This window comes from Ursus arctos, unplaced genomic scaffold, assembly GCF_023065955.2.
Source record: "Ursus arctos isolate Adak ecotype North America unplaced genomic scaffold, UrsArc2.0 scaffold_22, whole genome shotgun sequence".
Lineage (NCBI taxonomy): Eukaryota > Metazoa > Chordata > Mammalia > Carnivora > Ursidae > Ursus > Ursus arctos.
This window is the reverse complement of record NW_026622897.1, coordinates 9,270,808-9,297,486: the sequence shown is the minus strand read 5'-3', so window position 1 is coordinate 9,297,486 and position 26,679 is coordinate 9,270,808. Positions and strand designations below refer to the sequence as shown.

The window sequence follows — 26,679 nt, the reverse complement described above, 5'->3', positions numbered from 1 at the left end:
TAGGGTAGAAGTATGCTTAATTTATTAAGAAATTGCCAAATTGAAACAGTCAACAAAACTAAAAGGCAATCTACAGAATGGGAGAAGATATTTGCAAATGACATATCAGATAAAGGGCTAGTGTCCCAAATTTATAAAGAACTTATCAAACTCAACACCCAAAAAACAAACAATCCAGTCAAGAAAGGGGCAGAAGACATGAATAGACAAATTCTCCAAAGACATCCAAATGGCCAACAGACACATGAAAAAATGTTCCATATCACTCAGCATCAGGGAAATGCAAGTCAAAACCACGAGAAAAACCTTATACCAGTCAGAAATGCTAAAACTAACAACTCAGGAAAAAACAGATGTTGGCGAGGATGTAGAGAAAGGGGAACCCGCTTAACACTGTTGGTGGGAATGCAAACTGGTGCAGCCACTTTGGAAAACAGTATGGAGGTTCCTCAAAAAGTTAAAAATAGATCTACCCTACAACCCAGCAATTGCACTAGTAGGTATTTACCCAAAGACACAAACAGCGATTCAAAGGGGCCCAATGTTTACAGCAACACTATCAGTGTACCTCAATGTTTATAGCAGCACTATCAACAATAGTCAAACTATGGAAAGAGCCCAGATGTCCATCGACAGATGAATGGATAAAGAAGATGTGGTGTGTGTATGATATATATATCATACACAAACAGACATATATATACATATATACACACATACATTTAATGGAATATTACTCAGCCATAAAAAGGGATGAAATCTTGCCATTTGCAATGATGTGGATGGAACTAGAGGGTATTATGTTAAGTGAAATAAGTCAGTCAGAGAAAGACAAATACCATATGATCTCACTCATATGTAGAATTTAAGAAACAAAACAGATGAACATAGGGAAAAGGAAGAAAAAATAAAAGAAGATAAAAACAGGGAGGCAAACTGTAAGAGACTCTCAGCTATAGGAAACAAACTGGGGGTTGCTGGAAGGGAGGTGGGTGGGGGGATGGGGTAATTTGGTGATAGGCATTTGGGAGGGCACTTGATGTAATGAGCACTGGGTGTTATATGCAATTGATGAATCACTAGATTCTACCACTGAAACAAATAATACAGTATATATTAACTAAATTGAATTTAAATAAAAAAATAAAAAAAAAAAAAAGAAATTGCCAAACTGTTTTCCTAAGAAGTTGTACCATTTCAGATCCCTACCATCACTGGATGAGAGTTCCAGGAGCTCCACATCCTTCCCTGACTTTGGTATTATCAGTACTTTGGATTCTAGCCTTTTTTCTTTTTCTTTTAAGATTTATTTATTTATTTGAGAGAGGGAGAGAAAGAGAGAGCATGTGAGCAGGGGGAGGGGCAGAAGAAGAGGGAGAGCGATAATCTCAAGCAGATTCCCCACTGAGGGTTGAGTCTGAAACGGGGCCTGATTCAGGACCCTGAGATCATGCCCTGAGCTGAAATCAAGTGTCAGACTCTTAACTGACTGAGCCAACCAGGCGCCACAGGATTCTAGCCATTTTAATGGATGTGAAATGGTAACTCGCGGTGATTTCAACCTGCATGTCTCTGATGACCAGTGGTTTCAGCATCTTTTCATGTGCTTATTGGCCATTCATAGAACATTCTTTACGAAGTTACTATTCCAGGCTTGTGGCCATTTAAAAAAATTGGATTGTTTGGCTTTGCATTACTGAGCTATAGGCGTTTTTCATAAATTTTGCAGTTAGACCTTGGTCAGATATGCGTATCATGAATATCTTCTCCCACTCTGTAGTTTGTCTTTTATTTTAACAATATCTTTTGAGAAGAGATTTTTTAGTTTTGACAAAGTTCAATTTATCAATTTAAGAAAAGGGTCCTGACAACCAAAAAGTTGAGTCCTGAAGAGAATAGCATATAAAGCTTATGCCACAAACAATATTTCTGAAAGAATTCATGATGATTTAAGAGCTGGTTTTCCTTACTGCTCAAGAGGAGATTAAAAGTCTTTTCTGGGTTGAGAAGCAGCAGCTTGGGAAATGGGAGAAGAAATCAAGACAAAAAGGGGGTCCTGCATCCCCTCTTCCCAGTAAGTGATCCATGGCTCAGCCAGGGTATGGGAACCCCAGAGTAGAGGAGACCAGAGCCTTGCTTACCCAGGAATAACCCAGGGAGAAACAGAAAGCCTTGTAGAAAGGCTCACGGAGAGGCAGCAATGGTGGGGGAGGGAGACAGGTGGAGAGCCCTGGGAGAGGCCTCGGGAGGTACTATCGCTCTCAGGGAAGATGGGGGAAACAGACAAAAAAGAGCTCCAGATGTCCCATGGGAGAGAGGAGTGCTCAGAAACACTGAGCTAATTCAAAGTGGTCTGGATTTGGGATAAGGAAGACTCAAAGCAGTTATGCCCAGAGTCTAGAGACCTCCATGAAAGCATAGATAATGGGAGCGAAGGACAGGGGCAAAATAAGGTAAAGCTGAACCCAGTGAAGGTCCATGTGGACAACAGATCACTGTGAATGAGATCTCACTTTCCCCTGGAATTCCCTGGGAACTTAAATTACTCCCCAAGGGAAGGGGAACGGAGAAGAAGGAAAACTTGAACCAGTTCCTCACCCAAAAGAAACTTTGTTTTAATCCAGAAGGAAGAGAGTTATACCTGGAATTGCAAGATTGTTTCCTGCTGTCAAAAGTCTGTGAGGGTTTGAGAACTAACTTAAATTGAATTATAGAGAAACAAAGCTTCATACCCGCATGTCTGAGTTTTAGGAATAAAATTACCCCAGGGATAATCATAAGGTCTTTAGGGCAGGAACTATTTCTATGTTGTTCACCAACTTGTATTCAGGGTATCGTACTGTGCCAAGCACATAGCAGGTCGTCAAGCAATAGCTTTGAGAGGATGAAAGAAAATGGCCCAACTATGGTGGAGTGAGGTTCGTGTGACCTTAAATACCCCAATTTTCTGGCTCTTATGCTTCTTCCTTCCTCACACAGTGAAGTCGAGGACAAATCAGCCGTGTACTTAGAACACAGGAGCAATGGGAATAGACATTTTGTTTTCCCTTGGCTTACCAATTGGTAAGCCGTTATTTCCCTAAACCTGCCTTTATAAACAGGGGTTATTTTATCTACTAAATTCATCCCTGGGTGCCATATCATATAAAAACGATTACTTCTGTATGATTCAATATTCTTCACTCTTTACACAGTTTATGGCCATTGAAGTGTCCTCCAGGAGCTTACAAAATCTTAAAAACACACTTAGAGCAAAAAACAGCACTCATTTGGTTATTTAGTTATTGGTGAGATTGTTTTTCATAAGCAATGCCTGACATTCCATGTCTTCAGATGAATTCACAAGAGCAACAAAGATTTTTTTTTTCTGAAAAACTTAAGGAAAATGACAGATGTGAAGGAAATGTGTCCCAATTTGTAAGGGCTTATAAAGGAAGCCGAGAACCTTCTGATGGCACTTTAGGGGGGAGAAATGTGTAGTACTTAAGAGAACTGGCTTTGGAATCAGACTTCATCTGACATTGAGGCTCTGCACTTACTTGCCTTTGGAATTTGGCAAGTTATGCAAGGTCTGAGGTTCAGTTAAGTCACCCCTGGGAAGTTTAGACTATTAAATGAGATAATAAGAGCTCAGCTCAGAACCTGGCACAAGTTAACCACACGATTTATTTTAGCTACTTTATCCTTATCATCTTTATTTTTATTCATTGATATTCTGAAACTGGAACAAAGCACTGACATGCCTCTTTTCTTGATATTAGAGATGTCTGGGTATGGATATGTGAGATTGTTAAAGCCTTTCCTTGAGCCAGATGTTAGGTTTTCAGAAATCAAAGTCACAGACCCAGGTGCCTCTGTAAACACATATGAAAAAGATCAGAAGTAAAATCATTTCCAGGGGGCACTACTTCTTAGACGGCAATCTAAATGACACCTCAGGGTTCGAAAAAAAGAAGTTTAGGCTTCTCCTGGGTAATGAGAAAACATACAGACACAGAAAAACTTGAGCTAAACTTGTTTCTTTTTGTAACCGCTACTTGCAATTCACTAACCACCAGCTCTGTTGTGGCAGCTGGGGTTGTAAAGAACAAATGGGCTCCTGACTTCCCCCTTAATCTGGTGAGGGGCTGTGGGCTTTCAAAATCATTTTGAAAGAGACCCAAATTTAGGCCAGAACTTTTTGGCTGGCTGATGAACCTCCCATAAATCTTCAAGCAAACAGAAGTTTATTTGAACCTGTTCAGAAAGCATTCTTCATTTGATCCCCCTAAAACCTAAGTTATTCCAATATAATTCAATCGATGTGAGGCAACTGTCCCAGAAATCAGAAAAAGCCTACTTGTTTTATGTTGGCTTAGTTGTTCTTCTGCTAAAGAATGAACCTGAGGCCATGGACACCACATCCTGAGCCCACTCGGGGACTTCCCACAGGGCAGCTGGGGCAGCCGTGGCTCCCAGACAGCATTTTGGAGCAATAAAACAAAGGGTTGGAAGCACGGGAGGGGACAGTGCTGACTTCTTTCTAGGGTAGAACACGGACAGATGTGACCTTAGTTATAGTATCATGCCATTAAAGTGAGGCTTCAGAAATACCTTGGGGAAGCTGCAATGATTGGACAAGGGAGGTGACCTTTAAGAAAATGACATGAATATCTCAATTAGATGCTCTTCTTCTGCACAATTACTGCTAAACCCCTATTAGATCCAAGTTCCCTGCATATGAGAAGCTGTTCCTGCAGTGGGTAGACAATAGCCAAGGGGAAAATGACCATCCTTAGGTGAGCTTGAAGATTCTAAGTGATGGACTCAAGTCCAAGGCTAGGAAATAGGAAGGGGGAAATGGCATTAATATGTAGTGGGGAGTATTGTGGCTCTAGAGGGGAACAGAAAAAGGCAGCTTCATAGACAGAAATGGGAGCAGCAACAGGGCCAAGAGAGAGCTTCCATAGCCCTGCAGACAAGCTTGGAACATGTACCCCAGTTTTAGGTCTTTGTGGGGCTCTTGAGCACATTGAACCCAAGCCTGCTGTGTAGATATAGATTGCTGGAGGCTGTTGTTTTCTCAGATGTTGTTCCACTGAATAACAGTGCTCAGATCCATAAGAGAGGTGTCCTAGGATGTTTATTATGATAATGTTTACAATAGGAGCGAGTTGGAGGGACCCACGGCTAGGGTGAATAATTGCTAGGGATTACCATAGAACACTAAGAAGCAGCGGGGCCGGATGAACAGGGATGTGATTAGCTCTGGAAGTCGGTTGTACCGTTGAGTAAAAAAGGCAGGAAACAGAATGAGAACCCCTTTTATGTACACAGAAAACACACACTAGAAACATCACAATGTTCTTCACAAGGGTATGTTAGAGCCAATCTCAATCCCTCTATGGGAAGAGGGGAATGAGAGTGAGAGTTAGGGAAGGAGAGGAAATTAATCTGTGATAGAAGGAGGGGAGAGTCTTGAGTTGTCTAGTCGTGACAATGACCTACATGCTTAACAGAAGGAGGGACTCAGATCTGCACCTAATAGAACAAACCAAAGGAAGGAGGGAGAAGGAGCCAGCCAGGTTGAGTGCTGGGCAGAAGGGACGGGGAAAGGGAGCAGCTGCAGAAAGGCCTCCAGGTGGGCAAAGGGTTGGCCAGAAGTACAAACAGTGTGACTGTCTCAGGAAGAGCAATGGGGAAAGGGGTGTGAGGCGAAGGCAGGGAGAGAGAGGAAGGCGCATGGCCTCAGGGGGCCATGGCAAGGCACTCAGATTTTATTGAAAGGGCAATGGGAGGCCACTAAAATATTTTAAGCAAAGGGGTGGCATGCCTTCATTGACATTTTTAACAGATTGTGGTGTCTGTCAAATAGGGGAGAGCAAGGGGGGAAAAAAAAAACCCCGTTGGAGAGGCACTGAGTAGCCCCAGTGAGACATGCTGGTGACCTGGACCAAGGCAGCCGCATGCATGGAGGGAAGTGTCTGGACACACTGCACACAAACCCCCCTACGCTTCTGCATGAGGCAGACAAGAAGAGTCGAGTCTTTTACATGGCTCACACTCCTACTCTTCCCCAGGGAGTATAATCCAGTTTTCCTTCTCTGTTGGGCTTCTGTTGGAGATACATGAATGCTCAGGACGCCATGGGCTTCACCCTGGTCCCACCGCCACCAGGTGCCCCAAGCTTGGCATGCTCACAGGCATTTGCCTCCTAGTTCCGGACTTTCCCCAGCCAGGGAGTTCACGCGGGCTTCCCTGAGTATGTCCATGGTCAGGATGCTCGCCAGCAGGGCTCTGGAGGCTGGTGGCCTGAATTTGATTCACAGCTCTGCCATTCTGTGTGACCAGCTGTGTGACCCTGGACAAGTTCCTGTGTGTCTCTGTGCCTCAATTTCCTCTTCTGTAAGATACAGATAATGATAGTACCGAACTCACACTTAGTTAATATACATGAAGTATTTGGAACAGTACTTGGAACATCAAATACGTGTTCTATTAGAGTTTGCTATCGTTATTACTGTAATTATTACTAGTGGAGAGGGCCAGTTGCTTTCCCGACTGATGTGTCCAGTGCCTGCAGCTCTTCCAGGAGAATCCTTTCCAGGAAGTGTGAGCTGGGGATCCTGTTGTCCTGCCTCCACCCTGCACTCCATCTACACTTTGAACAATCAACTTGCTAACAATTGAGGTCATTTTTCGACAAACTCCAAGTTACCTTCATAGCTCAATGCTTCCCAAGGAAACAAAAAGTCCTCATTGTAAACAAGGCAGAGAATTCTAAACTTTTCTAAAGTTATAAGGAATGTATCATCTGCCACTTCTGAGTGTATTTTTATACTTCTCAGAAGAGAGCTCAAGCAAAGCAGGCTTAATACTAATGTAGAATGTACATTCCACGTCTCTGCTGCAGGCCACATGGATCCATTTACACGGCTTCCCATGGGGTCAGCCCACAGAGCCCCCTACTTCACATTTACTAGGTATGCCAGTCATTTCTCACTATTCTTTATCCTTCTCCCAGTATCTTCCACCGAAACTCATGCTTCTTGGCTCACCCTCTATGATTTTAGGCAATCTCATGAAAGCACTCACAGTAGATTTGAATGACTTGTAGAATTAACCTTGGCCTCTCTCACTTATTTGCATTTTAAAAGGAAGTTTTTAATCTGAATAGACCTCCAATTTGTTGATTTGAGAGTGAAAAAAAAATGCACTTTCCAAATGTGTCTGAGATAGGGCCAGGCTAGACCTCTGGTGCCTGTCTGTCATTCTAAGGAGTACCTCTGCCCTCCCTCCAGTCCAGCACCTGCAGAGCCCCCTGCAGACTTCACGCCTATATGGGGCCTGTATTGGATGCTTCCTGTGGCGGCCTCATATCCTCTCTGCCCACCTCCTTCTCTAGCAGATGTGATCTGCCAGGGCCTCACCTTAGTTCCACACATACCTCTCGTTTTCTGCCCAGGCTTCCCGGACTCTGGACACCTGAGGGTGCAGCCTGGGAGTAAAGGTGCACTGATAGCCCAGGGGGCAAACCCTAACCGATGGAGGATGGATCCTGTGGGGAAATGCTCTTCTGTCTTTCGTGGTTCCCCAGAATCCTGGTGGGACAGGGTCCCTGTGGCCCACAGTGGTGATCCAACTCAAGAACTCACCCGTGAATCAGCTTCCCTTCCTCCCGTGTGTTTCTCTCTCCCAGGTTCCCCACTCTTGTTTCCTTGGATGACTTATCAAAAGAGACTCTCTGCTTTCAGGGGAACTCAGGCTAAACCAGTGCCAAAGACCAATACGCTTTCACCTGGCCGTTTACTTTTGTGCTGTTCAGGGTAGGATTAATATGTTTACAGACTACAATTTATAAAGCGGAAATTTGTCAGAGTATTTGCTAACAATTAAGATAAATCCAATTGTTTGACATTTAATCCAATGGATATTTATTGCAGTTTGCCTAGTGCCAGGTGCAGAGCTAGGCTCCGGGGAGACAATGGAGAATGATCCCTCCCTGACGCTGTAGCCCAATGCATGTGGCCCCATCCCTCTGCCAAGGACTCCTCCCAGACACACGGCAGTCCACCCTGGAGAGGAAAGGTAAGCAGATCTCCAGTGCAGGCCGCCATGCTAGGGCTAAGAGCGTGGATGCCAGAGGCAGGCTGCCTGAATTTACTTCCCTAGCCATTACTTCCGAGCAGGGGAAATTACCTCATCTCGCCAAGCCTCAGTTTCCTCCTCTATGAAATGTGGATGCTTTAGAGTCCTGGTGGAGACGGAATGAGAACAAAGAATGCATGTAATGGTCACACTACGCTGCCCGGCACGTAGCAGGTGTGCAGCCAACTGCAGCTCTGCAGCAAGATCGTGATTTCCACCCGATGCGTCAGCGCTGCGAGGGTGCTGGCCGTCAAGGAGAGGAGATGGAGGGGAGGAACACGAGGAGGGCGCCATCCCTCTGCCCAACCTGGTCTAGTGTTAATATTAGGAACATCAAAAGGACAACTCATCCAAGAAAAAGGTAACCACAACTAAGCATTTTAACAGATGTTAAACTTTTGGCCACTTTTTTTATTCAAGCAATTTATATCATGTTCTGTGCTCCTAAAGTATTGCATTATGTTTACACATTTAGATGACTTCTGTAGGATGACAAATGTGTTCTTAAATGTTGGAAATAACTTTAACTAAAAAATTTACATTCTCATACATTTTGTACCACACTTGGACTAGTTTTGTTTTAACAACACCTCCTTCTCTCTAATTATCCTAGTCAGTCAAAAGTTCCTTGTACCTTCCTTTCACAATGTGTGGCTAATTCTAGGGTGTCTCTGGGAAATTTTCTATCAGCCATTTTGTTAGAGATGATTAAGGGCTCCTAAATGGAAGGATGAAAAGGGATGGATGAGTAGTGGGAGAAAGGAGATTTTGAGTGGATTCAAGCAGTAGAGCTGATATGAACTAGTCTAATCCTACTGAGAAAAGAGATGTCTATCTGTGGGCTAGGGAAGCCATCTTGGACATGCCCTGTCCTCCCCCCATCCTCCCAGACACCTGCACCTGCCACCGGGTGCTTTGACATTCCCCCCTTCATATCCAGCCTTCAGTTCTTTCCTGAAAGGTTTCACATTGTACCAGCAAAACTGGAGGGTAGATGATTTTCCTTTGCTCACTCCCATTTCTGGACTTCTCTTCAACCTACTATTCTCCCCAGGCAACTGTGAAGATATTTTTGGCTAAGGAGGGCATTCCCAGCACTCTGCCAGATGAACAGATGGTGGGTGGGCCAGAGGAATGGTGGGTGGTGGGGCTGGCATGAGGGGCATCTGGCGGTGTCCTTCTGGATTATAGGGAACTGGGAATCTTAAGAAGATCCCTTCTTTCCTAAAGTCTCATTGGCTTTTTAAAGATTCCCAGTACCTCTGAAATAAACCAGAGAGTCAGTGTAACCAGATGATTTGCCTACAGATGAATGGTTTGTTGTATCATTTGTAGGTGCAAAAAGATTTATTAACTCATAATTTTATCAAGTAGTAATGTGTGAGTAAGTGTTTTAATAAGGTCGCTAATTCCATTACAGAATGTTGTGTTTAATAGCCTTTAAAGGTGAAATAAAATTATCAGCTCTTAGTTACTCTCCTTGAATCTTCTGTAGATGTAATGAGGGGTTTTCTAGAAGCCCATGATTCCCTACCTCCTTCCTACCCCACTACCTCCACAGACTTCTGCTGTATTTAAGACAACATACAGTGTAGTGGTTCAGAATTAACATTCTGGCATAAGAAAGATTAAAATTAGAATCCTAGCTCAACCACTTAGTACTTGTGTGACCTTGGAAGAGTTCCTTAACCCAGCTAAGTCTCAGGAAGCTCATCTGTAAAATGGGATCATTATTGTACTTCATACAGTTCCCCCTGAAGATTGCATGTGATCATTAATGCATGGACAGTACTAACAAAGTGTCTGGAAGGGAATGTGAGCTAATAAAGGTTTGCCATTGTGTTAGATATATATTGTTGTAGGACAAATTACTCCAACTTAATCTGCACACAACTAAGTTATGTGTCTCCACTGCAAGGTCTCTTGGAAGGCTAGAATCAAGGTGTTGGCCAGGCTACAGTCTCATCTGAAGGCTTGACTGAGAGAGGATCTGCTTCCAAGCTCACTCTTGCGGTTGGTGGTAAGACTCTGTTCTCTGTGTGCTGGTGGAATAAGGGCCTCAGCTCATCCCCAGCTGTTGGCTGGAGCCTTTCCTCCATTCCTTGTGATGTGGGCCTCTCCATGGTGCGGCTCAAAGATGGCAGCTGGCTCCCATCAGAGTGAGCACGCAAGAAGGCAAGAGAGGGCCAGCAAGACAGAAGACATAGGCTTTTAGTAACCTAATCTCTGAAGTGACATCCCATCATCTTTGTCATATTCTATTCCTTAGAAACAAGGAATAGAAACATACTCTATTCCTTAGAAACATGCAAGGGGAAGGATCCCACAAGGGTGTGGATACCAGGAGGTAGTGATCATTAGGAGCCACTTTAGGAGCTGCCTACCACAGCTAGTCATATTGCTGTTAAAGCAACTCACCATTTAACACGTCACATTTTATCAAGCCTCTTCTTGAAAACCTTGCTTCCCCTTTGTGTATCATATGTGCCCACACACCATGCATAGCATATAAGGCTCTGCAGTCCAGGTACTTCTGCTTTTCTAGGCTCCTTCCCTGCTGCTCCCCACTGATCCCTCTAGGCTACTGTGCTCACACTTCTCACACTGTCCAGACATACCAGAGTCTAGGAGCTCCCAAGTGGTTCCCCTGGGATTCATAATGATGTCTCAGGAGATTTGTGTCATTGAAAAAGGTGATGGTGTCTGTTTCGATTCTTAATTTTTTAGAGAAAACCAACACATAAAATTATTTCCGTATTTTCTCTTTCAAAACAGAACAGGAGGGCCTTTGAGTATGTAGGATGTGGGGTCTGAGAGTTAAAAAGGTTGGGAGACATCATCATGCATATTCATGCATCCATGATTGCATGGGCTGTTGTCTATCTGTTCTGTTTGGTGGACTCACATTCAGCCGTGAGAATCAGACTTAGATGTCACTTGTCTTGGTAAATATATCTTTGAGACCCTCAGGACTTACCCCTTCTCCCATGTCTTTTCTGTTTCCCTATAGCATTTTGGACAATACCCTCTTAGAGATCTTTTGTTATAGATAGTGTATATAGAAAGTGTTCCACTGGGCTCCTGGGTGGTGCAGTCGTTAAGCGTCTGCCTTCAGCTCAGGGCATGATCCCGGTGTTCTGGGATCGAGCCCCACATCAGGCTCCTCTGCTAGGAGCCTGCTTCTTCCTTTCCCACTCCCCCTGCCTGTGTTTCCTCTCTCACTGGCTGTCTCTCTCTGTCAAATAAATAAATAAAATCTTAAAAAAAAAAAAAAAAGTGTTCCACAAAATCCTAGGATCCCACATGGTGATGAGGATGGGGGTGGGGATGGGGATGGGCGAGGGTTTACTTTCTTAAATGGGTGGTCTTTTCAGTTTGTGTCACCTGCCCTGCCTACGGCCGCTTTCTATGGAGATCTTTTTTTGTTTTTGGACCTTGTTGCCCAAGACATCCCTTTCTGTCCTGGGAATGACCCTTTTCTCAAGGGCAACTCACCTCAGTGCAGGAGCACTGGACCTGTCTTATTAGGTAACATGTCCAAAATCATAAGCCAGCAGGTGGTAAAACTGGGATTCAAACCCAGTGACGGTCTTATTGCATGGCCTTGCTTCTCCTTTCCGTACTGTGCAGCTATGGACACTGGAAGGAGGATAACTCTTTAAGCACCCCTTGTCATCAGTCCTTTGGGTGCTGACAGGAGCTTCAAAGGCATAAGAAAAACACGGAATTTTTCCATGCTTCAAAACTGTTTAAAAACCAAGGCTGAGTCAAATATGCTTCCCTAAGGATCATTTACCAGCAATTCTTACTGTCCCCGTCAATCATTCACAAAATCTCTCTTTCTCTCTGCATTGTTTTGCAACAAGACATTTGCTGGTGTCAGGTCACTGTGTTTTGCCATCAGAAATGCCCTCATCCTGGGGTTTACTATAGTTGAATGCATGTTTGTATCTCAATTGTAGATTCTGACCTTCCTGTACATTGAAGGCTTTCTCTAACTCTAAAAGACAGACAATTCAGAATAGAATTGGAACCCCTGTCAGGTTTTTTCTGCCTGGTACCCTGCTTCTTTTGGGAATGGTACTTCTCCCATGTCAAGTAATCCTGGTGCAACTACCCACTCAGGTGCCTTCATTCTAACCCCCACCTACAGGCAAACTATGACCCATGACCCATGACCCCCTCTGTATGTCACCATTACAGAAGTGAGCACAAGATCTAAGTGAGGCCAATCAGAATTGCCTGGGTTGAGAAACAGAAGTTGGAAAAAAGAAATTCCCTGGTTGTTCAGTTGGGAATAAATAAATCTGCTGCTAGGGGAGACTTCCTCCCTGTCAGGTGGAGAGAGCCAAGCTTCAGAAAGAAGCCAACAGGGAAGGAGGTCTGAAGCCAGAGCAAGGGACAGAGACTTCGTATACTGAAATGAGCTCTTGAATCCAACATCGTCTGATGCTAGACCCACTCCTGCAAATTCCCAGCTATGTATGCTAGCAAATTACCTTTTATACCTAAAACTGGTTAGAATTGAGTTTTCATCCTCTGACAGCCCAAAGTCAAGATTCAGGTAGAGGTCAGGGATATCAAGTCAGTTTCAACTCATCTGCAAACCACACAGTTGCCAGATAAATACAAGATTCCCACTTAACATTTAAATTTCAGATAAATAACAAGTAATATTTTAGTATAATGGTTTCAGTATATATATATAGTTCAAGTATGTCCCAAATATTACATGAGATGTCCAAATACTAAAAAAAGCATTCACTGTTCATCTTGAAATTCAAATGTAAAACTGGGCATCCTGAATTTTTATTTACTAAATAAATAGCAGTGGTGGTTGCTTGTTAACACTGTGTTGAAGATTCTGAGGCCCAGTTTAGCCTCACTGGGAAAAAGTGGGCTTATTGATTAATGACGTTTGCTCTATGTGTGGAAATACAGAGTGGTGGCCTGAGTGCCATGCCTACAGCATCTTTGTTAATCCCAAGTGTTTATAAATGTTTTTCTTCTGCAGCCTTAGGCAATGCAAGGTGCTTTAACAATAATATAAATAATAGTAGCCACCATGTACTAAGTCTCTAATGAAGAGCCTTACATATGTCATCTAATTGAATCCTCATGACAGTATTTTATTGGCTCTATTCCACTACCGAGACTCAGGGAAGTTAAATTTGCACAGACAGTGAAGGGCAAAGCTGGGACTCAAACCCGTGTCTATCTGACACCAAAGCTCATGCTTTTTCCAATTCATGATTCTGCGGGAGGCAAATATTGTCCTAACAGCATATACGCAGAAGTCATATGAAAATGCTATTTTACAAATTGCTATGTAAACACTTATAAATCCAGTTCTTGGCCCAAAATGGTAAACTGTCCTTTCACGACAAAGAGCAGCACTTCAACAACAAATCAGAGGCTCGTATGAGGCAGTGTTTTGGCAAACAGATTTCAACAGTTGACACCAGAGGAGTGCCAATTGTGAAAAGTGGCTTTAGGCTATAAATGACTATGTAAAACCGGCATTATGACAAAGTGGGAGGGGATCTACTTGACGTGTAGCAGGGGACGGCTAGGTGAGCCCCCGGGAGATCTCAAGTTGGCTATTTATGGAGCTCGAAGGCATATGTTCCTCCACCATCCGCAGGAGCTGATCTGTATGGGAGCATTTGTGTTTTGGTAGATGAAGGGGGAAGGTGGCATTTGTGTGTGAGAGTGTGCGCGTGTGTAGTTTTTTTTTTTTTCTTGAAACTTTTCTTGTATTTGATGTTCAATGTTTTTTGAGCTAAGATATAAGAAAGATGGTAGACACGCAACAAGTCAGAGGATGGGAGAGGATGGCATCCATCCCCTATTTTACTCCTTAGGAATGAGGCACGAGAGATAGAAGCTGGAGGAAAATGGTGTGATGTGGGCATAAGCAATGCTCCACAGGCTCAGAGGAAAAGGGAGGCACAGCACCGTGGCAGGCCACTGTTTCTGTTTTGGGGCACCACCCTGAACCTCTCCAGGACCTTCAGGACTGCAGGCTTGGAAATCATCTGGAAGCAGCACATGGGCCTGAACATTTTCATCCTTAGGAAAAGTCTGAGTAGCCCTTGCAATGGCAGGACTTCCCAAAGCCTCTGCCGGTGCAGAGAATATGGACAGGGTGGCCCGGCATCAAGTGGCAGGTGACAAGGTTGACAGAGAAGTCCATGAGCACATGATTCTTCGAAAGGAGGGCTGGAGGCTCATGTGAACAGGAAGTCTTAAACTCTCTGGGTTAATGAAACATCTCTTGTGTCTACAGACCAAGAAGGCCCAGGGCACCTAGTCTACAAGCATGAAGACTAACTAGAGAGAAAGGATAGAATAAACAGAAAAAGTTTTGACAAAAATAGAGGCTTTCATAGCCTCAGCAGAGAAAAGGGAATCTAAATGCTCAATGAAGGCCATAAAGGAAATAAAGGAAAGGAGAAATCCAGGAAGGAAAACATCATTTCCTTTTTTTCATATCGGATCTTGGGGGAATGGCGGTCCTCATCTTCTTCGCATCTGTTTTAAAATCCATGGCCTGACCTTGGTGCTTGCCTCTAATCCCAGGGACAGCTGGGGCTTTGTTACTAGGTATTAGGAATCTCTACCCTGTGCCCCTTTCCCTTTGCCCTTTCTCATAGGATCACTGTTACCTGTAGGGTGTTCTATTTTAAGACTACAGAGTGGGCCTGAGATCGAAAGTCACCATTAACATTTCTCCAACCATTGCAGGTGATCCCTGGGGCACTTTTATTTTATTACTCTGAATCTTATGAATGGGATGAATATTTCATTGTGCTTGCTCCACAACAGTCCTTAATATATATCATTAAGCTCTAATTTCCACAAATGCTCTACATCCCCAAATACGGCTCAGCCTTAGCACCCGCTGGGCCTGTGTCCTTTTAGACTTCTCAGCTAAGCCCATAAGCATTTCTGTGAAAGAAAAAAGGAGAAACTGAAATCAGTCAATAGCTCACTACATTTAGAGCAGAACTGGGTTTTTGCAAGCTTGAAAGGAGTATTTGCACTTACAACAGCAGGCCAAAATGAAGAAATGGGACATTTCTTAAGATTTAGAGCCATGTCATGAGCAAAAAATGAGTTTCCTCCAGATACCTTCTGAAAATATCTTACCTTTCTCAAAATGACCCACTGGCTTTCTGCAGCTGACAGAACCAAGTGCAAATTCTGGGTCTGACATTTGAGGTCCTCTGGGCCCACTGTTCAGGCTGTTTCCTTCAGCTTTCTTTCAAACCCTTCACAGTAAATAAGCCAATCTGTTCAGCATTCTCTGAACCATCCCATTTCTGAGACTTTTCTAGACCTTTCCTTGAACCTGGATGGTCAGTCCTCTCTACTCATCAAGGTTCAGTTCCATGCCACTTTCTCCACTTTATGATGTCCCATAGCAGGAAATTTCACACTCCTTCCTCAGAATGTCTATAGTACCACCTCACGAGTGCACCTCAACGCGTGTTTTATGCTCCTTCCATGCCTACTTTATCTCCCTCACTAGACTGTAATTTCCATAAGCATGAGCCATATCAACCCTCCTAAATGATCCATGATTCTCTTTCCTCTCTGTCCCCCAGTCCCATTTTCTGGGCCCTCATTATCCCATCTAGACTACTGAATATGCCAAGCTGATTGTCATTCCTCCAGTTCCATCCTCCACATGGTGAAACCACACTGTCCCTGCATGAGCCCTTCCGTATTACCCCGTCACCTGTTGAAGAAGGTACAGACTTCCTGCCACGGCACGTAAGACCTGCACGAACCTGCCCCTTCTTCTCCTGTTCGCAATTTCTGGCTTGAACTTTAGACTCCAGTGCCCCTGCCCCTCCCCCCATGCTGCTTCCCTGCTTCTCTTATGTTGTCATCTTTGTCTCTGGTTACCCTCCCACCTTTACGCATCTTATTTCAGCCAATCATCTTCTTTTTCTTTGATTCCACTGAAATACCTCCTAATCACAATCACCCAGCCTAGGTTAGAGTAGATGTCCCTCTTCTGTGCTCCTTATAGGTATATCATGATACCTGGCTTTGGCAGGCCAACACTGAAGACCCTGTCTAGAGCACGATTCTCCTCACATCTTGCTACCAGAGTTACTGCTAAAATACACACACGTCATCCCACATTAACATGCAAGAAACACAGTCTTTGCATTGCACTGTAATGAAGGCAAAAGTTCCAACTCTGGCTTTCTTCCATACCCGAAACACAAAAGGACCTTATAAAATGTCCCAAGATAAAAGAGTATGCAGGATGTCAGTGGGTGGCAAATACCGTAGATAAAGACATTCGGGGATGTTGGGGATCAGCAGTAAGAGCCCTGAAAGGCACTATTCAAGGGAACTGAAGGAAAAGAAACCAGTGAAGTGGGTGGGCTTGAGATATTCTCTCCAGAATGATGTCCTTTAAGCCCAAACCAGATTGCTCCATAACTTGAGCTAACTCCTCCACAAGTGTATGCTTTGGTTAGAAGAGAAACCAAAGGGAGGCATGGGACCTTCCTAATACAAACACATTGTTATTATCAGAGCATGGATGCAAAAGAAATTGTCTACAGAGCACCTAGGAGGTATCATCGCCTTGAAGGATGTGAAGGACAGCGGTCAAGACTGTACTAAATTCAGAACTAAATGCTTGCTCAGCCCTTGACTTCCTTTACAACCCAAGTCAACTGAGTCTCCCCCACACTTTCCTGAATGTCTTTTGTAACACCGATTTAATATGAGCGATTAATAAAGTGCTCCTCTCCTATTCACCACTAGAGGAAACAACAGAGTTTCTTTGGCCCAACTCAAGATTGCTCCCTCTTTAAGAAGGGTGGAGAGTCCCATGAACCACCTTCTTTACGATGCCTTTCTCCCACTGGTGGTTCCTATTCCAATTGACTTATTCACCATCAGTTGGGTACTGGAGATTAAGTTAAATTAGTACTTAATGGGTTCTAAACTGCTCCGCTGTGGATTAGACCATGGCACTCATTCTTGATTTAAACAGTAAACTGGACCGCCATTTGCCAGCATGGTGATTTGTGCTTTGGCAGCCTTTGCAGATCCATAAGTAAACTAGCAGATTTCCCTGACACGGTAATCGGCCGTACTGTCTAGAGTTATCACACATTTTTCTTATAGGTTGAATTAATATAGAGAAGCAGGATGGTTGATGGTTTCATTTGTCGTACCATTAATGAAACATAAAACAGATGTGTGAAACACTGTCTTAGTAATAGAAACTGCATTACAAATTATTTATCTGCAGAAATCATGTCCTGAATGTAAGGCGGGAACAAAATGTAGTTTTTCTCTTGACAGTACTAGGTCAAACTATATTAAAAAACCTATTAAGCATAAAGTCTCCTGCTGCAGTTAAATATAAAACACAATTTGTTCCCTCAGTCCAGCACAGCATTAAAATCTTGTAAAATCAACAGTACTTTGGACCCACTTCATGTGACTTTCACTTTGTTTTTTCCTGGTCACTTCCCAGGTGATTCATTAGAAGACAAGAGAATGAGCGAAACATATGCACTCTCTTGCATTCTCCCTGTGAGGACCAGACTGGCAATGGAGGGTTGTAGGAGGAGGTAGAGTCCGCCAGAAAAACTTGGCAGCCGACACAGGTGCTGAGAGAACGTGTCCATCACCTCGATTTTCATCCTTTAATATGCAAAGGAAAACATGGCATGCTGAAGTCGAGAGGGAATATAAAACAGCCTTCCAGAGAAAGGCTTGGCAGTACCACAAGGGAGGGGTTGTAAATTGCAATGATTTTCTTGACTTGGATCGTTAGGTAAGATGGAGAGATTGGGTACTCAGGTTAAGTTATGATCTTGGGCACCAGTGCTCATCAGCAGCAGCTTCCAAAGGAAGGGAGAGTCAAAGAGACGTGGGAGGGAGAGCTAAAGTGGCTCAAGTGGTTCTTCAAACCATACCTTTCCAGCACCTTCCCTCAGCAGTCCTTAGTGGCCCCTCAAAGTGTTATTGGACATCTTGGATGAAGGGGGTACAGAGACATTTGCCAGGCGATATTCCCAACTCAGCTGGGAGTATTCCCTGGGCTTATATTCCTAGAACTTGCCCTGAAACTGCGTCTCTCTATAGTCTGGTGTCATGCATTGGGTAATTCCCAACAAGCTTGACCTGTTCATTTCCCAAACAGGTGATCTATGGATTCCACCCTCAGCCTCCAAGTCCAGTGCTGGCCACCCATGTGCCATTTTACAGCTCTGCTTGCTTAGCATGCAGTCAGGACCATTCTCCTGGGCCAGCCTAGTGCCTTGTCTGTGAATGAGGTGGAGAATTTAAGCATGGTGCATTGTTAGTGTAGCCTAGATGGGGAAGTTCACAGAACAACAGAATATTTCACCTAAGAGGGGGTGTGAGCAAACAAAGAGATGGTTAGTGCTCTTTAGCTGTATTTAAAACAATTTTTTTAAAGGAAGGAAGGAAAGAAGAGGAGGTGGCAGGGGTGGGGGAGAGACAGAGCCTCAGCAGTTCTAAGGATAAAATCTCCTTTCTTATAATGCCTGACAGTCACTTGTCTGGTCTCATTATTACCTTTACTTTACAATTACTTCCACTGTTAAGTAATTACATGTGAGAGCCTACAACAGATGGTAAATAATTACTTCTCACCAATTGCGGAAGCCCATGTTTTGTTATCAACAATAATTAATAGTCCAGGCAATGGCACTAGCGATACCTGCAGCAAAAGTCCTTCTCCTGCTGCCTGGAATTTTCTATACCCGCACAAGAGTGCAGGAAAAGGCAGCCAAGGAAAGAGCAATAAAGGGATGTTGTCAGGGAGCAGAATAGGATTTGGATGAGATGTGAAGGCCAATGCCCCAGTGTCCAATTCCCCGTTTCCTCTTGTTAACTTTAAGATTGCTAGCTACCCACAGTGCCACTGAGGCTATCATCAAACTCTTTGATATGTATTTGTTCTGTCAATTTAGAGAGTCTAAGAAGTGTTTATTAGCCCCCTTAAGAAAATAAATTCTGGGACATGAACTCTAAAATCTTTGCTCATGTGTGCAGAGAAATCAGGCTCACCAAGTGTCACAGGTGGCTTGGACAGCAGTATTTGGGGGCAGCGGGTCACAGCTGTCACAGGGGGATAAAACTGGGCTTGGGAGAAAGGCAAAGCAGATATTTTGATTCAGATTTCTCCTGCGGCTGGACTCGCGGGCATGTGGCACCTTTCAAGGCTGGATCAAAGATACTGTAGAAAGGCACACCTTGGAGAAAACCCAGCATGGGTGCTGGGGCAAAGCCGACTGCTTTCACTGGGGTGGAGGGCACCACTCACATTACTAAAAGTCATTTAATGTTGAGCAAATGGGAGAAGCAAAGGTTCTTTGGAATCATTAGTCCAGAAGGGAAAGATTTGCAGTTTATTGAACCATGAAAGATGGTCTGAAATCACCCCTTCTCACATTCCACTGGTAACCCAACCCAGCAGGTAAGAAGGCAAATCCTCCCTGCATGCAAAATAAAGGCCGAAATATTCCACAGGCAGCTCTTTTTTTCTCCAACTCTGTGTCTGCTCAACTAGAAACGAGCCTGTTGTCAGTGATCATCCCTTCTGTAAAAGCTTCTCCAAAAACTTTCCTTTTTGTTTCTTGACCTATAATCTTTGAGGAGCTGCTTCTCCCCTCACCACTGTTTTGACAACCTAAGCATCAGCTATAAATGCCAGGAGCCTCACAGAGAGTGAATCCTCTTCTGAAGAGATGTCTGACGGGTCTAAACTTCAGCTCTAAACTGCCAGCTTCTGCTCCCCAGCTGAGGAAAATCGATCCTGTTCCTTTTTCAGGAGCAGTGATGTGAATACTAGGCAGTTTGGGTTTAATGGGGTCCCTGGAGTTTGTGGGAGGAGGAACTAGTTTTTATTTCTCTGGTACTGGGTGTTCACCAGGCATGGCTAATGGGAGAACAGAATGGGGAAGGAGGATTCCCTCCTGATGGTGCTCTCCTTTCTACTGTGAAAAGTTGAGGTTTCAGAGCATGTTGGTGAGGGGCCCTGGGTGTGAAAACCGGTTGGAAGAACTGCAGGCCTAGGTCTGCAGGCTTGCTGATGACTCCTGGGCTAAAACTGAGATCCTGTTCCTGCCACCACAGAGGATACCCAACCCTAATTCCTCTGCCCACTGAAGGTCTCAGTCCCCCAGGGACAAAGTCTGAGTCCTTATTTGCCTTGGGTTTTCAAATCCCTGGCCTGTGCAAGGTCCTGACTTCTCAAAGAGGAACTCAGGACACAGGGAGTGATCACAGAGAAGGCTGAAGAAGTTGGCCGGGTTTGGAGGACCTCTCATACCAAGCTAAGATATTGAAACTTTATCCTACAGCAGATGGAAAACCACTGAAGGGCACTGAGCTGGGGAGTAACACAGTCAGACTGGCGTTTTAGATGGAACGTTGTGGCAGCTGAGTGAGGATGATTTGAAAGGGACAGGGCAGGGGGCAGGGAAACCAGTTAGGGATCTCTATTAATAGTTCAGAGGAGAGACTCAGGACTCAGGGCTGTCTAACCACCTGTTGGACACTTCCATTTCAGTTTCCCACAAGCAAAGAAAACTACCTTCTTACTGCAAAATTATGCTCCTCCTAAGTTTCCTATCTTGGGGAATACTTGCCCAAACACCCTAGTCAGAACATGGTAGCCATCTTAGGTACCCATCATTTCCCTCCTTCTCCATATTCTATCACCATGTCCTGTCCACATTAGCTGCTATCTCAAGTCTTCCCCTCCACTCTGCTGCTAAAATCATTGTTCAAGTTCGGGTCTTCGCCATCTCCCCCATTGGACATTTGTCTCTTGAGTTGGGAGGTAGTTGTCCTTGGAGGGTTTGCACTTTTGAAAAGGACAAAGAAATGAGCAATGTCCGCCCTTGGTTGCAAATACAAGCTCCTAAATAAAAAGTCTTATCTGAAAGCCACAAGCTAAGTAGGTGCCCACCCCCCGCTATCATGGCATTTCCCATGTTTTGTTGACACTATGTAGTTACATATCTGTCATTCCTTCTAGGTCAGGGGTCAGCAAACTATGGGCCAGATCTGGCCTGCCACCTCTTTTTGTAAAGAAAGTCTTACTGGAAGAAACCATGCATAGTCATCAACATATGGCTGTGTTTTGCTTGAGTAGTTACAACAGAGACTATGTGGCCCACAAAGGCTAAAATATTTCCTACCTGGCCCTTTCAAGAAAAAGTTTTCCAATCTCTGTTCTAGAGGATAAACTTGTCAAGGGTGAAGAACTGTGTTTATGTAATTGTTATATCCCTGGGATCTAGCACAGTGCCTGGGACATAAATAAGTGTGTGTGTGTGTGTGTGTGTGTGTGTGTGTGTGTGTGTGTGTGTTACATGAGGAGGATAATCCCATGTGTTGCAACTCAATTGTATTGAAGGGGATGAGTGGCAGCCTGATTTCTATAGGCATGTGAGCAGGTGTTGAGGTTATCTCTTTCCCTCTCAGATGGTGGCCTCTTTGTAAATTACTCCATTATTATTATTAAAAATGCATAGCTCCCTTTAATGGTGGAGTTGTGTGTTTTGTTTTTTTTTTAAGATTTTATTATTTATTTGACAGAGATAGCCAGCAAGAGAGGGAACACAAGCAGGGGGAGTGGGAGAGGAAGAAGCAGGCTCCTAGCGGAGAAGCCTGATGTGGGGCTCCATCCCAGAACGCTGGGATCACGCCCTGAGCCGAAGGCAGACGCTTAAGGACTGCGCCACCCAGGCGCCCCTAATGGTGGAGTTCTAAACACTGGACTCATCCTGCCCTTGGGGTGGCACTTCCTGCACCTGTACACCCTAACAATGCAACCCATTCTTTAGCTGACGGCGATAGGTCCTGGCTACTGTCAGTCCCAAACATGGGCAATGTGTTAGAGACTCCTATGAAGTGCTGCAATCTTGGTACATTTTTGTAGTTGTACCGCTTTCAGTAAGTTTGAGTCTAATGATTTGGGGAGAAAGATAATGGATTTCTAGAAGCAAAGCATTAACCTGGCACGAGGCCCCTGGCCTATCTGCTGGTCATGTTGGTGACCATGCTTTCATGCCTTGTCTCTGTGCCAGCTTTGCTCACTGCTTTATCCTACGTGTCTAGAACTGTGCCAGATGCATGGTAGATGTTCCACAGATACTCATTAATGAAAATTCATTCAAATTGTTTTATATCATCTTTTTGCCACCCTGTGAGCTGGGCCTTATTCTCCCCCACTTTACAGATGAGTAAACTGGGCTGGGGAGACTCTGTAACACAGCTGGTCAGTGTCACGGACAAGATTTAAATCCAGATCTTTTTGACTTAGAGGCCTGTGTTCTGTCTGTAACATCAAGACTCAGACTGATAGAAGCTCCATTTTGGAGCTTCTTTTTATAGGCTCAGGATAATATAGGAAGACAAATACCGAAATCATCATTTCCTAAATTCTAATCCCCATCGCATGATTTCGAAGCAGAGTTTTCAAGAGCCAAGGTTAATTCTTTGTATCAAAACAGTACAAAGGCCCCTGGGAATTCGGTGTGGCGTGCAGATTTTGGCATATTCTCTAAAAATTCCAAAGACAGCAACCCCTCTCCCATGCCACTGAAGAGGATCCTGTGCTCCCTAAGGCTACACGGTGTTCCATTCAAGCACAATGGAAATCAAGCAATTGAGCTGTGCGGCTTTTCAAAAGGCTCCAGTATAATGTAGCAATTGTGTTGTAGGCCATAACAAAGGAAAAAGCTCCCAGCCAACTTCCTTCACATGACTGGACAGAGAAAACAAGCAAACAAACACACAACAGCCTGAGACTGCCCCAGCTCTCCTCCCCAGAAGGCAGGTTCTAGAATCACTGCTTGATTCTCTTTGGCATAAATCGGATGGAGATTGGAAACGTCCTGCTACTCAACGCAGCAAGTGAATCTAATTTGTGATTTTTATTCCCTTTGCTCTGAACTCTATTTCCTGATGACCTTTGGTGTTGCATCCATTTCCAAAATATATCATTAAGTAGTAAAACCCACTTCAGCAGGTGAGATTAAAACTGATCATGTGGAAGTTTCTACTTGTGTTTCTACCCAGGTTGAAAACCAGACTTTGGGCTTTTCTTCTTCCAAAGATAATCTTCACTTTAATGGTCTACAAAAAGCAGCCTGCCAGCAAAAAAAACAAAAAAAAAACAAAAACCCACAAACATTTATTAAAGCCTCAATAAATAGTAATTCACTGAAGATCAGATTCTTCCTCCTGAAAGTCTAAACGCCTTCTGATTTCAGAAATATGTTGCTCAAGGATTAAAATAGATAGAGTGCTTAAGTCTTCTGTTGTTCACGTTCAACTTGGTTTTCCCTTGAGAATATTAAACCAAACAGGGAGAAAAAAGCTACCAAGCTAACTAATATGAGATCTGATGCAAACTCCTGAGAGAGGGAAATGAGGTCTGCGGGAGCCTTCTGCTGCTTTTCTCTCCCTCACACACACTCTCTGCCTTCCTGCTTTTCATTTTGCCCCAGGCTTGGTTTCTCGGGCTCCCAGGACCTTGGAAGGAATACCAAGCAATATTTTGGGTGAGTTTCACATCAGGCAAGCTTCAGTTTGTAAAAGCTGGAGGAGAAGCGCTGATGGGATGGAAATGCCAGTTGCAAATCTGGGGTGGTCAAGATGCCTTTGGAGCCTAGCGAGCTCTCCCCAAGTGCCACTCCTGCTCAGAGCTCCTCGGAGCGCCCTGGATCGGGGGCGGGGGGAGGGAGAGACAGGCAGGCAGAAAGCCCTAATAACCACGTCCATAACTCTTTCCGTTGTGCTGGAAAGCCCCCAGTCGCCGGACACTGCTTCCCTGTGTTCTTAGACATAGTCCTTACAATCAAAGGACAGGAATGTTGAGAGCAATCGCAGGGACCACGTTGTCCAATCCTCTTACTGTACAGGTACTTTACAGTCTCTTCCACTTCAAGTCTCCTGTTACTTTGCGTTGCTTGCCGGCCACGCCCTCGTTTGCACCTTCCCGTCATTGCCAAATAGCCTACAGCCCCTCTCCCTGTCCTTCATCTTTCTGTAATCCATCTTTCACGTGTCGTTCCTGGAAACTGCTCATTGCAAAGTCATTAATAACCCTCCAGTTGCCCAAACCAATGAACACTTTCCCAATTAGTACTTGCATTTTTGCCCCTCAGATGCTGCTCACAGCTCCTCTGGGAGACTCTCCTCTCCAGACTTTGGTGACCCCCTTGTTTTAATTCTGCGAGTTTCCTGACCTCTGCTCAGTGTCTTGCTGGTTCTTTCACCAGGTTTTTAAATGTAGCTTTGCCCCCGGCTCTGTCCTTGGCCCTCCTCCCTTTTTACTCAGTGCACTCTATTTGGTTGACCTCTTGTGTTCATCACTTCTATGGATGGCTCTCATGGGTGTGTCCCTAACTCAGACCTCTCAGCTCCAAATGAGCGTGTCTTTCTGCCAAGGAACCTTCACCTGACTGCCTCTTAGGCACCTCAAACACAACTGGTCCAGAGCAGAGATCGGTGGTCATCTTCCCCCACTCAACCTTCCCCTCAGAGTCCTTCTATCTCCGTCAGTATATCCAAACCAGAATCTTTGGGGGTGACCTGGCATCTGCTTCTCCTACACATTCCCACATCTAAAATTAATCACCAAGCTCTTCCAATTCTTCATTGTATGATTCTTCTGCCTCTTGCCCTGCTCTTACGTTCTATGTCTTACCTGCCCTATTGGGATGCTCCTCTCCCTGACCTCCCTATTTCCACCTTCTACATCTCCAACCCATTCTCCATAGACAGGTTGGAGTTATCCGACACACACCGATCTGCTCCTACAACTCTCCTGTTTAAAAGCCCTTGATGGTTCTTCATTGTCTGTAGGAAAAAGGCAACCGCCATACGCTGACATGAAATGCCCCTGATTGTGATTAGTTAGCTCCTTCCTCTTTCCTGACCTCATTGCCGGCCACTTGTCCCCTCTTAACAGTCATTCCAAGTCATGCTTAATTTCTAGCGTTTTTCCTGCAGTTCTCATCCCTACAGCTTTGCATACATTATTTTCTCTGCCTTGAAGGCTCTTGACTTCTTGGTAAATGGCAGCTCATCCTGGAGGTCTGCTCAAACACATCCTCTGTACGTTCCTCACTGGTCTCCCTCCGCCGCAGTTAATTGCTTTGTTCTCAGTATTTTCATAACATTTTGACTCTGTCTTTCTTAGCACTTCTCTCACAATTTTGTAATTATTTATTTACAAGAATGTTTCCCTACCTAAAATGAGCTCTTTGAGGGCAAGCACCTTGGCTTCTTATCTTTTGAGTTTCTGACACTTAGTAGTAGCCCCTCTATAGAATTGGAGAATGGCTGAGAGGAGGAAGGTTCAGAGAGGTAAAGAGGAGTTCCCCAGGCCCACAGTTAGTTACTGGCAGTTTCTGATCCTGATGAAATCCAACTCTCACAGGGGGACTGTGGGTGGGTAGAGGGCACAGACAAACCCATCCACTGATATTAAAGTGGATATGATTCAGCAGACAGAACCTGGCACCAGGAGGGAATCTCTGGCTGTCCACACCGGGGGCATGCATCAGAGGAGACGGAAGAGTCTTAACCAGGCAGCACAGAACCACGGCAGAGAACCCAGAAGAAAACAACCTTCAGAAATCCAAGAGTAGAGGGATTCAGGGAGGTGGCATCAGGTAAACTTAGCAGAAGGCACAAAGGCTCTGTATTAGCCAGGGTTTTCCAGAGAAACAGGGCCAAGAGTACATCTCTATCTGTGCTTTTATCTCTATCTCTGAATCTAGAAAGAGATTTATTATAAGGTATTGGCTCACTCAGTTGTGGACGCTGAGAGGTCGCACTAGCTGCCGTCTGCAAGCTGGAGTTTCAGGAAAGCAGGTGCTGTAGTTCGAGTGCCTGAGAGGTGGAGACCTAGTGGTACAGATTCCAGTCCGAGTCTAAAGGCCGGCAAACCAGGAGTACCAAGGGCAGAAGATTGTAATCCAGATCAAGCAGTCAGGCAGAGCGTGAATTCAACCTTCCTCTGTCTTTTTGTTTTATTCAGGCTCTCAATGGATTGGATGATGCCCACCCACATTTGGGAGGGCCATCTGCTTCACTCAGTTCATCAATTCAAATGCTAATCTCTTCCAGAAACACCCTCACAGACACACCCAGAAATAACGTTTAACCAGGTATCTGAGCATCCCAGGGCCCACAAACTTAACCGTCATAGGCTGCTAGGATTTGAGAGCTAGAAAGTCCATCCCTGAGGATCCTAGCAGCCAGATGAAGTCAGGGTCCTGGTCTTAGAAACTGGAAGCAGAGACTGATTACCAAGAGAGGGACTTGGGCACAGGTAACAGGATGGGAAGCCAGTTTCCACAATCAGGTTACAAAACAGAGAAAACAGGGAGGGAAGTTGAGAACGGGGGGGGGGGGGGGGGGGGATGTAGCGTCCTTGCCTCTTAGCTATGTCATACTCTAAGAAGAAGGACTTTTCAAAATAGACAATTTTAAACGTCTCCTCACTATTGTATTTCC

The 26,679-nt window shown here is 44.5% G+C and overlaps 1 long non-coding RNA gene across 1 annotated transcript in view; it reads right to left on the bottom strand.

Annotated features, from left to right (window-relative positions):
- Positions 1 to 26,438, bottom strand: part of LOC123001400 (uncharacterized) — a 37,339-nt gene extending 10,901 nt beyond the window's left edge. The window contains exon 1 of the long non-coding RNA XR_006410251.3: positions 25,971 to 26,438. This is a non-coding gene — a long non-coding RNA (uncharacterized LOC123001400). The remainder of the gene's footprint in view (positions 1 to 25,970) is intronic.
- Between the last annotated feature and the right edge of the window lie 241 nt (positions 26,439 to 26,679).